This window comes from Meleagris gallopavo, chromosome 5, assembly GCF_000146605.3.
Source record: "Meleagris gallopavo isolate NT-WF06-2002-E0010 breed Aviagen turkey brand Nicholas breeding stock chromosome 5, Turkey_5.1, whole genome shotgun sequence".
NCBI lineage: Eukaryota > Metazoa > Chordata > Aves > Galliformes > Phasianidae > Meleagris > Meleagris gallopavo.
In genome coordinates, this window is record NC_015015.2 from 45,468,038 (window position 1) to 45,475,672 (window position 7,635).

Sequence of the window (7,635 nt, forward strand, 5' to 3'; positions counted from 1 at the left end):
TTTTTTTTTTTTTTTTTTAAATTTGTGCCCCCAAAACTGCTGTTCTAGGGCAGCCACATGGAAGATTTTTTTTTTAGGAATTCAAGGAGGAGCTTCAGATCTCACTGTAGGATTTCAGCAATTTTCATTAAAGTAACTGGTGGCAAGAGGAAGAAAGGAAAACATTTGTCCGTGCTAATGCAATAACTACATGAAAATCACCACCTGCCTTGTAATTCCCCCAAAACAGACCCAATGAGCCAAGTATGTTCAGACCTACTAAGGAAATGACAAGAGGACGTGCTAAGTATCCTCTCATTCACAGTTTTAAATAAAAAATTAGACTTACCTTTCCATGAATCAAACTCAGAACATCACAAAGCTGCTATGCCAATCCTGATGGCAAATCTAACAAAAATACAGAAAGAACATTTTTTTCTACTCCCAATTTATATCAATCTAGGAACATAACATTAAAGATTGCCCACCAGAATATGAGAGTGCAATTACTACACTACGGTGATGTCCAATAAGAAGTCACTTTCTTTTGCAACTGTGAATATCTGGCTGCATCAGAATCACACAAATCTCAATACAGATTGTTTTCAAATTCTACAAAATAACTAAAAATGAGAATAATTTAGAAGCAGAAAGGAATATTCTTTTGAACAGTTAAGGAGGAAAATAGATGTACAGCCATGTACAGCTATGTGTGTTCATACTAATAAAACCATTTGAAAGTTTTGGAAATATTTTCTCACATAGCATTATCTACATTAAAATACATTTGTAACCAGTTTGTTTATGTAGATTTTTCCATAAAGAGACTAAGAATATCTTTTTTCTAGCCCAAGAGAGCCTGTCCACAATAGGGTTTCAACTGCCACGTTTTGCACTGTCTAGTGCAACATTACAGTTTTATTTAGGCTGAAGAATATCTCAAACTCTAAACTGTCTGGAATGACTGTACAACTTCACTGCAGCATATATACCTCCAGTAGGGTTGAAGAAGCACTCTGTAAACAGCCTGCTTTCCATTTCATCACCTGCCGCGATAAAAGAACCAAACAGGAGTTTGTGCTTTGCTTTGAATTCCTATGAGATGCTGCAGTATTTTGAAAAGGCAGCAGGCTGAGAGCACAGCACGATGAAGTTGCCAGCCCATATACAGCACAGGGTTTGGCACTGGGACATATTCCTTTATACACTCAAATAATCCATGCGTGCTAGAGGCAAGAAAGATGCTCTTTTTATTAAAAGTTTGTCTTATAGTTTTGTTTTAGCTTACAAAGATTTTATTCTTGCAAATGCTAGTTGAGTACACAAGCAACTGTATGTTCTTCCCTAGCAATTAAAGTATGGGTAAAGTTTTATTAGTCCCTGTGCCTCCAGTGCAGCAATAGATTTTAAATGCAACTGTTCTGTTTTCTCAGCAGTTCAGTTCGTGTATCAAGTGCTGCAGCATTTTATCTTTAATTTTTATTTTTGGTAATCTTTCTCCTCTTTCATTTCCAAGCCTGTGCTAATACTCTAGTTCTTCTAATCTCTGGTATTATTTACCATTTGAAAAGACTGAGGGTAAATATTCTTCAAAGTCCTCTGTGATGACAGCTAATGCAAATTATGTACATAATTATTTCCCTTACTTTCTGGATTGATTAGTTTGAAAGTCTCGTGGTTTTGTTTGTATTTCCTTTTTAACGATTTATATAACCATACCCATTTCCTTTAGCCTTTCAAGTTTCTTAGCAACCTTCCCTAGTAATTTCTGCTGACTGCTTACTGGTTTCACATCACTAAAGATCAGTCCCAGTATTCTAAAGTACAGTTTGACTGCAGTCTGTTAAAGCCAGGCTCAAGCTTTGACTATATAAAAATTGTTCTTACCCTCCTGATTCCTTGGTAGAGGAATATGTTTGAGCTCATTCTTAAGGTTGTTGTGCTTGTTGCTTCATTTCTGCTTGCAGGATTCTCTGGATGAAATCTGGATATTTCTGTCTTCCAACTGCAATTTAGAATTCTTCTTCAAGTGATTTTGGAAAAACAAATTCACTCTAAATGAGAAAAAAAAATAACACACAAAACAAGCAAGCATAAAGCCCACGATATTTTGTCCTATTTCAAAATGTAGCTTCAATTTTATCATAAGATGCTTTAAGATTTGACAGAAGTCAGAGCATTTTTGTACAATGCAATGTGACAGTGTAGCCGTAAATAATCACAGATTTTTTTATATTCTAAAACTTGCTGTATAATCTTTTCATTGGGGCCCCCCCATCACAAGCAAGACATCAAGCCTTTGGAGCAGGTCCAGAGGAGGGCCATGAAGATGCTCAAAGGGCTGAAGCACTTCTCTTATGAAAAAAAGTTGAGATACCTGAGCTTGTTGAGTCTGGAGAAGGATCCTTCAAGCATCCAAAGTCAGCTTGGATGAGGCCCTGAGCTGGTGAGGGGCAACCTGCCACTGCAATGTGTTAGAACTAGGTGAGCTTTAAGGTCTCTTCCAACACATGCCATTCTCTGATTATGATTGAGTCAACTTTTAACTATATCAAGAAGCAAAAAGCACACTGCACAAAAATTACACTGAAATTTTCATAACTCTCTTCTGCAAGAAAATTAGTTCATCAGATATTTTAACATGTTCAAGTGCTGGCATTATGGATGCCTCCCCCAGTGAGGCTGATTTCTGTCAGACAGGAGCCACCCTTACTTTATCACCTAACAAACAGCCCTGCTTCGCTCAGCAGTTGCATCCTTACTGTGTTTGTTCACAGTAAGTGTGCAAGAGCTGCCTCAGAAATCAGCTGTGCTGAGAATAGATGACTTTGGAGCCTAAAAAGCTCTTCCTCAAACCAACTGATTAATTGAACACCACAGGAAGGCATCACAAATGCTGCCAAAAATCACATATTGTTCTATTGAGAAACTACTGCTGGGATTGAGTACAGCACTGGGCTGGGACCAAAGATGGTAAATGGGGCAATATCCTTCAAAGCAAGGCACACAGCTGGCCTGGAAATCACTGCAGAGTAACCACTGCTTGTGGGTTCACCCAGCTTTTCTTTGTGAATGAGCCCTATGACTCATCCCAGAGATAAAGGAAGCATCTCCTTCAAACCTGTGTGGACGACTTCATTGTAACACATCCACTTCAACCAGAAAGAATCTTCAGAAGAAAACAAATGTTATATCAAGAGGTGAAGTACTGTTTTACATCACCAAAAAAAAAAAAGGCAGACTAAATTTAGCATAGAAGTGAGCATAACGTCCTTCTTAAAACACTCCCGTACTTCCTCTCTGGCATAATAAAAGCTAGAGAAAATGCTACCATGCTAGATTAGTAAAAATCCTGAGTGCAAAAGCATTCAAGAACAGAAAATAAATAAAACCCTACCATCTTTTATTTTTCCTTCTGTGTATCTCAATAGCCTATTTCATGCACACTTCACGCACAGAAGAGTAGTGCAATAGCAAGATTCAAAAACAAAAGCAGTTTCTAGTACCATTTTAAGGTTTCTCTTTCCCTGATCAACTTGAGGAAAAGTCACTTTTGCCCTAGATATCTGAAGTGAGTAATTGTTTTCATGCAAAAAGAAGTATCTCACTCTGTCTTGGTTTTGAATCTCACTTCAGCTCAATGCAGGCATCCACAAGTTAGCATCAAATCCACATCTCTTACTGCTGGAGAAAAAATTGACTGGAAGTCATGATATCTTTCAATTTCTTCAGATGCATATTAGTCAGCTAGAAATCTGCATAGTATTTACTAGGAAGCTTGTAACAATTTCAATGGCTTTGTTAAACTGTGCCTGGATATTTGTGCTTTTCTCATGTCTTTGTAAAATAGAAAATCGCTGAGTGGAGAAGCAGTGATAGACTCAGCTTCTCTTTTCCCTGCTGAGTGTCCTAACTGCTAGGCCACTTACATTCAACATCTCTCATGCACTTAATGTTTTATTAGAGCCTGAATGCTAAAATGGGAGTATGGCAAATAGCATTCCTCAGTTCAGTAAGTGCATGTGTCACCTTAGAAATGCAAGTTCATGTCCCCACAAGCAGAGCTGGATCCTGAGCTGCTCTCCACCACATTTAGGTAAGTGCTCTGACCAACAAACACTGAACGTTGAGGGGAAGGAGGAGAAAGAATATGACCTTAGTCTCTTGTCATTAATTAGTTCTGTCCAGTGTTGCACTGGACCTCACAAATGAACTTCGTTGTTCATATATCATGCTCCACCTGCTTGAGATCAGTATAAAATCTTTTGTTGGTGGTTTTTTTGTTTGTTCATTTTGTTTGTTTTTGTTTATGTCCCAAAATACAGATTTTAACTGGTTCAGTGCAATCTGCCAGTTTGTCAGAAGACAGCATCATGGTTTTTGTTGATTGTTTTTTTGTTTGTTCATTTGAGTGCTTCCTCTCGAGGAACTAAAAGAAGTTTCTGAACAAAAGCTGCTCCAAATAGTAGAATTTTGTTTAATAAGAACTAAGTAATCCTTCTGACTTTATTTAATAGTCTTTTACAGAATGCCAGTCCATGTAAACATTGCACAGTCTGTGCATCAGTTGAGCTCCTTTAAGTCTTATGAAAAACATTTAACTTGGATTTAAGACATTGATACATATTAAGAGGTGTTCTACTCCATATGAAATCAGTAGCAAAAACCTCATCTGTTTGGATAGTACAACAGTCTCTAAGCCTCTACAGCTTAAGAGTCCAACCATGAGAATCTTTTTGTTCTTTTTTGTGCTTAATCTATTAAGTGATACAGTACTTAAGAATTGTTCTTGTTCTATACTGATTTTTTTCCTTTCCTTTTCTCTCCTACATTCCTTAAATGATGTCAGTGTACACATTACAGGCAACTTCCATTCTTCAGACTATTTGATACAGGAAAAATTCATAGGTTTCCTTGGACTGCTGTAAAGTTTAGACAGGAGAAAAACTGTGGGTAGTTTTCATAATGAATAATACTACAAATCTTGTGCAACAGCCTAAAGTGATATTTCTCCCATCTTGTTTTGGAAATAAGTAGGTCTGCTATAGTCAGAACTGCAGTATTTTCCTTCATTTTCCATCAGTACTGAATACTGTTTAATGCAACTTTATAGCCCTAAGATAGAATTAGAGCTCTCTACTGGAATGCCATTTTATCTACTATGAATTATTAATTATATTATATCACAATTACAGTGAATGATGAATCTGTTTCTTAATAGGCTACAAAAACAAAATAATTTATGTTACATTTGTCCATTAGTATATGAGAAATTCAAAGTAGGCACCCCCACCCACCACCCTATTACCGCTTGTTTTTTCCTAAGTCACAAAAGATAGAATCACATTAGTTGCATAGGGATGAATCACAAACTTAAAATAGACATTGAAACAAAAATATATCTAATTTCTTGTCCTAGATATGACTTATAACATAGAGTAGATTTTAAAAAAAAAATATATATATATATTCCTTCTCACTATGTGGTACTCAGTTACAGAAAAGATTCATGAAATCTAAGTGGCGAGAAAGCATTGATTGAAAATATGTGGTCTAATTATATAGAAATTCAAGTTAAATAACAAAAGCATCTTTTCTCTTTAGAAATTTTTTAAGAATTCCCATTAAATATTTGTAAATATCTATAACATTATACAACTTTCATACTTTCTTTCTGCAGCTTAAAAATGTGTAAAAATTTATTTACAAGACCTTCAACATATTTGCAGACAAACTACTGAGAATGTTTGGAAATAAAGACACTAGAATTCCAATTCCATTACTTGGACAAAAAAAACCCAAAACACCATAATATATCAATTTGACTAAATTGAGCAATATTTTCAGCTGAGGTCCAACAGATAATCTAACTTGTCTATTTCATACACATTTTAAATGACTCCACCTAATATACTACTGGCTCCAGTAAAGTTCTTCTTGATTTAGACCACTAACAGCAAATTTAGTCAGCCTGTGTTTCATATATGGCCCAGAAAATGACCAGCAGGGTGATGACTAAGTGCAGGCCTGGGAGAAGAGCAAAGCAACTTTATCTAGCCACCCAAGTTGTCATGCTTTAAAGAACTAGGGATGAGGATTTTCAAACTCCTATGAGAATTGCCACAACTTCTGTCAATATTTACATGTCCAGAACGATGACTAGATTTTCTCTTTTAGAATCAGCACATTAAGAGAGTGCACCCATTCCTCAAGTTCTTCTAGTACTTTCCTCCTTTGCTGTGTAAACCTGCATCCCTGAAGTCAATGAGGGGAAGTTCTTGCACAAGGATATTAGAACTGCTGCTTAGCTAACATACAAATGCTTACTGCCCCCCGTGCTCTGGATTATTAAAAGCGATGCATACCACAGCAGAGGACCTTGAAAAAAATTACTGATTTTATATTTCCTGCTAGAACTCTTGGGCACTGCTTTGTTAGTTTTCTCATGAGTGCTATTCCGTCTCACTTAGGTATATCCTGCCTGAACAATTCTATGATTCTACGCATCAGCAATAAAATATTCTCATTTTCGTGTGTTTCACTTCAGAAGACACGGCACCTAAGTATTCAATCACTGTTCATTAGAGATAAATTCATAACCTTCTATTCATTCAATCTCTAACCTATTTTTTTCTTTCCCTTTTTATTTTTCCTCTGAACTATATGCAGTGCATTTTCTATCTTCCTTCAAAGTGCTAATTCTTAATTTATTTTCCTTGTAACAAGCAAAACAGAAAAATATAGCTGGTTTTATGTATTTATACTTGAAGAAATATATAATGATGTCTGCCAGTCATACATAATTTGTCACAATTTGCCCCTTATACATACAAACATCTTGTTCCCTTATCTGAATACAATATGCTGAAACTGGGAAAAGTTCAGCAAAGGGCAACAGCAGAGGATAGAGATAAAGAAAATGTGCCTCTTAAGAAAATCTGACAACTTACATCTGATAGAGATCTACAAAATTAGGACCAACATTGAGAGAATTGGCAGGGATGAGGTGGTCACCATTTCTTCCAACACAAAAATTAGTGGCAAAAAGTGAATCTAGCAGGAAACAGCTTTCAAACAAAGAGATTGTTTTTCACAAAGAAGGTGGTCAGCTTAATAAATGGTGCCAATTCCTAGTATATAGCCTGCTGTTTGAAGCACACTTTTATAAACCTAGATATCAAGTTGAACATCAACAATTTTTATAGGCATCAGACATTGGCACAACTTAGCCCATGGATGGACCAGATTTCTCAGGTTAAAGAAAATCATGTGTGCTTATTTGACCACGAGGAGCAAGTCAGTAGACCACCTTGAGGCTGTTACCCACTGACTTTTGGAGTGGAGTATTAGTAAACAACACAACTGTGAAGGTTAACGGAGCTACAGCTGTTTCTCTTTCTAAAAATGATAATATCTTAAAATGTCCAGCATCTGAGATTTTTATGCAATCCAGTATTAGTAGAAGACTGATCATTTTACTTCTTCCAACTATTAAAGTCAGGAACACAGCAGTTAGTTAATAATATTCCAAAAAGTACAAAAATTACATTTATACATCTATTTTTTAATCTCTACGTATAACGTCTTCTAAAACAAGTGACTACAGTCTCCCCATCATGACCCTAAGAATTTTAAGCAATGAGATGAAACTAATAA

At 36.1% G+C, this 7,635-nt stretch overlaps 1 long non-coding RNA gene across 1 annotated transcript; it reads right to left on the reverse strand.

Moving 5' to 3' along the window:
- Nucleotides 1-18: 18 nt before the first annotated feature.
- LOC104911230 lies at nt 19-2,103 on the reverse strand. Its single transcript, XR_004160027.1, has 3 exons — nt 1,867-2,103; nt 329-387; nt 19-136 (listed from the first exon to the last, which is right to left on the reverse strand). It is a non-coding gene; the product is annotated as an uncharacterized LOC104911230 (long non-coding RNA).
- Nucleotides 2,104-7,635: the final 5,532 nt, after the last annotated feature.